Consider the following 4,456-nt stretch of genomic DNA (forward strand, 5'->3'; position numbering starts at 1 on the left):
GTTTAAAATTCAGATTGACAACATTTATAAAGCAGAATTGTTAATGAATGGTATTAAAAACAAATAGTAGCTTAGATCTGTACAATGTATAACGTTTTGTACAGGGGTAGTGAAGCAAGATAGCTCACAGTGATTTTTATGGCAAATTGCAACATGCCTTTCAAATTCATATAGGTGTACACAATAAAGAAACAATAACAAGTGCCATGTTACACATTTATTGCATCAGGTACTCAGCAAGTTGTTAGTTTAAATAATAGCGCACTCAAATTTTGATGGCCCAAGACTATATTTTATAGGAAATGTGTATTGCGTTTCAATGTCAGTGACCACACAAGGCGACAGTGTAATAAAACATACAGATTGTACCATACTGAACAATGGTGCTGATCTCTTTCCCGAAGACCTAAGTCATGTCTTTGAAGTGCAATATATAATTGTAGTAGTATGAACTAATCCTGGTAAGTTATGCAGTCGCGACTGTAAACAAAGTACCGTGTAATGGGTGACCGATTTCACTTCCGGGTCAGTATTAGTGTTTCATTATTCACTATGCACTCTTGCCGAAATACACACAATCACACCATAATGCTTACGTTCTAACTACTAAACAATTACCTTTAAACCAATACCCAAAATGCATAAACTTAACTCCTGTGTCATCGCCAAAATGAGAGGGGAACAAATGTTCTAAATATAGACTGGGACTAAATTCGTGGATACTGAACCGGAAGTAATAATTGTGACCAGAATCCACATGGAATAATATGGCGGCGGAAAGAGATAAAGTCAAAATAGAACATCCTCGGCCTTTGCTGTCGTAACTTTTGTGGTGAAATTCTGCCAGTGACGAATCACCCAATACGTCAAAATTGATGTGCATTGCTACAACTACTTCCTTGTGAAATGGCTGAGCGATGTTCCAATCGGTGTCGCAGAGGCAGCTATTTTACATTTCGTTCACAGCAAATAAACTTATCATATGACGGGATCGCGTGGAGAAATACTACGTTACTGTATATGTAAAAACTAAGGCATTGATTCATTACATAAAGATTCAAAAGTTACTTACGATTAACAATAGATTTCATAAATTTTTCAGAGCTTGAGTGTGTTGAATTGACCAGTTTTTCAGTCGAGATATATTCAGGTAAGACCCATGCGGATTCAAGGATATAAATTAAGCCCAATACGCTCTCTAGCATATTATAAGAGTTGATTGACGAGGGCAAGAGGGTTTAATGATCAGTGTGATAGTATCGAAACCGAAAGGGTGTGATTTCGAATCCTACGGATCGGCCATGGGCTGCTTACCGTGGTGCGTCCTAGGTAACCACTTTATTCAAAGTGCCTGGCACTAAACAACCCTTTTGTGTTGCTGTGTTGCAACGCACCAAACCAACCCAATCCGAATGTTCAGGAAATAGAGTATAGGCCGCGATCTATCTTGTTCCACAATAATTTTCTTTATGGCGACGGATGGACGGTTGTTCCCCAAATACTAGCAAACTAATTTGCCTTATACATCCACGGGTTTTCTTTTCTTTACTAGCTGGAAAGGAAAAAAAAACAACAACACATCAGTCGATATGATTTAGTGTTAGATTCTCGTGTTGTAGTGTGCAATGTAAAAGGAGTTCTCTCCTTTACCTGAAGTGAAATCCTTAGCCGGAGATGGCAGACTCAACCCTCCCAGATTGTATCTGCTCAGAGAATTTGCAGATATCAGCATAAAGAAAATACAGCAAAATATGCTCCCTCTTGCGGATCATTTAGATCAATCATTTTGATTCCATCCTTAAGTAAATGTTGACATCATCGAGATTGTGACGATTTAGTATGACGTCAAAAGTAACGTTAGGCTAACTAACCTACACTTAAACTAATCCAGCAACATTCTTTCTTAGTGATATAAATTTATTTTTAATTACCTTTAAAGTTTAAATTGCATTATTATTTTTTTTCGCATTATTGAACAGAGTCTAGTGAAAGGTGATCTAAGACTTCTAATGATACGACACCTAGTTTTGTTTCAGTTCGTTTTGTCCCCGGGCCCAGATTTTGTTTTTTAAATTAATCCGTACACTACTAGATCAGCGGACACAACGTACGAGAAGAGTCGAACAAAATAGTTTCGCATACTTAACCCATTTACTTTCTTTGTTGTAATGACTTGCCAAGGTCATCCTAACATGTCTTAATTGTAATTTAAAATAAGTGAAATTTTTCGCAGATATATGCAAATATATGCTCTTGCAAAAGGTAAGATTGGCCCTGCCAGCTAGAATACATATGTTGTTAAATCTTCAGTTTCGAAGGTGAATAAATCTTGTACGTTGTCAAGCTCTTCATTTTCGGAGTTAAGCAATTATTACATGTAGTCGGCAAACCCATAATCCAGTAGACACAAATGAACGGCACAACAATACGTGTGATATTTAACAATGTAAATGTAAGTTACAAAGAATGCAACTTTTAAATTAGAAATCTAATTAACAACCGCTTTATGATGCGACTTCACAAGTAACATTGCGACCCATCTTCTGTGTTTTTGTTGACCGGTTCGCTATGCGAGTGTATATGACCAAGATCTCCCTTGTAAAGTTTGATAACGAGTCAGCAAAACGACATTAAGAAACTTGTTGAGTTTAGTGTAATATATCAGATATAAATGGTCGTGAACTATCTGATACAGCAAATAATTAATGAGGTTTTATTCTAATCGTACCAACAACAAAAAAACCGAGCTGTCCTAATGTAAAACTTCTCTACCCACAGTCGGAACAGTTCGTGGATTTTATTTTTAAACGAAAATTCATTTTCCTATAAATGTGCGTAATGCTCTATTGGGTTACCCAGCCAACTTCCATTTTCATCTCAGTGCAACAGAAAATCAGCCAAAGACCTGAGGAAGAAAACGAAGTAAACCGAAAATAAGACGCTCCCAATTTGTAAGGGTGCGGCTGCGATTTAAGCGTTGACTACAGTAGATTAAATTTATAATGAAAACAGGCCATCCCAAATCAAACCTTTGAAATCACCAAAAACAAAACTTCTAACAGTCAGAAAGTATGTTATCTTCGACCGCCTAGTTTCGGTGACCTTTGCAGGCGTATTGCCCACCCGTAAGTTACTGGACACCATCCGCTGACGTGTCTTTAAATAATCGGTCATTACATAACCACAAAATGCGAATAAAACTGGCAAGTTCAGAAACTATTCTCCATACCACTTGATATATAAGCATTTGTAACTAATACATATTTTGTCATTATAATGTAATCTGGTAAACAAAGAAATAAAAAATAATCCATCATTTCTTTTCGCGAAATCGCTAATTTTCGTCTGTCTCTATGATCACGTGACTGTCATATATTTAAGACGCCATCTTATAGCTGCAAATTACCAATGCATATATGGTCTAGACAGTCTGATATCATGGCATGAAATGTTCCGATTGCCCGTATCGTTCCTTATTTGTATAACAGTTCTTAATGTGTAAAAACAGTATCAGCGTACCATTCTACGCAATGAAAAATACGCATTAAAAATCGAATTCGACGACGTTTCAACAATTAATGAATACCTGAATTTTAGCGTCATTCACGTACTCTTTAAAAAAGGATGGTGTCGATCAGTTTCCATAGCCTTAAAATGTTACTTACATTATTACTAACGATGTAGCATCATCGAATAGTTGTGATGCCAGTGAGGTTATACCAACTTTAGAACAACCAGATGCTGGATGGCAGTTTAACTGGTCACAATTTATATCCGAAGTATTTTATAGCGTGCGATCCCATAAAGTCGCACGACATGTCGGGTGTAACGAGACTAAGCATGCGACGGAAAAGCATACTGGTCGACGTATTATAGGACGGCACATCATGGTTTATGTTGCTCGCAGTAGGATTTTAGTTATACACAAGCGAATATGGCTGTTCACCTTTTCTGACAACTAGAATAAACATTAGAGGTGTGGCAGTACTTACGGTCAGAATGACATAATGATGTGACAGTAATATTGTGTGTTGTTTCCCACGTGCAAGCCACAGATGTTGAATCTCGCGTCATATGATACGTAAAGAGATGCAAATAACATGTATATTATATGTTAGGATGAGATGTCATCAGCTTGCAAACTTTGTCTAACTCGAGGAAATGTTCCAGACAAGAGGAAAGATTTATGCTAATGTTGCGATGATTTTTACTGAAATACAATACTAGACGTAAATTTCGGCCTAAATTTACGACTTGTACGCACGAACGGATGCATCTGTATATCCTCCTTAGAGTACTCCGATAATTCTCTCTCTCTCTCTCTCTCTCTCTCTCTCTCTCGTTCTTACACTCATACACACGCACGAACCGAGATGTCATCAAACATTTGGTAAAAAGTGATTCTCAACAAATAATATGTTTGATCATTTTAAAAATACATCGCGATTATTATCCA

At 37.0% G+C, this 4,456-nt stretch overlaps 1 long non-coding RNA gene across 1 annotated transcript; it reads right to left on the reverse strand.

The window, feature by feature from the left end:
- Positions 1-202: 202 nt before the first annotated feature.
- Positions 203-3,912, reverse strand: LOC149806022 (uncharacterized). The gene is made up of 2 exons (XR_016415060.1): positions 3,666-3,912; positions 203-1,552 (listed from the first exon to the last, which is right to left on the reverse strand). It is a non-coding gene; the product is annotated as an uncharacterized LOC149806022 (long non-coding RNA).
- Positions 3,913-4,456: the final 544 nt, after the last annotated feature.

The sequence above is a fragment of the Sinohyriopsis cumingii genome, chromosome 2, assembly GCF_028554795.1.
Source record: "Sinohyriopsis cumingii isolate HCF-2022 chromosome 2, ASM2855479v2, whole genome shotgun sequence".
NCBI classification, from domain to species: Eukaryota; Metazoa; Mollusca; class Bivalvia; order Unionida; family Unionidae; genus Sinohyriopsis; species Sinohyriopsis cumingii.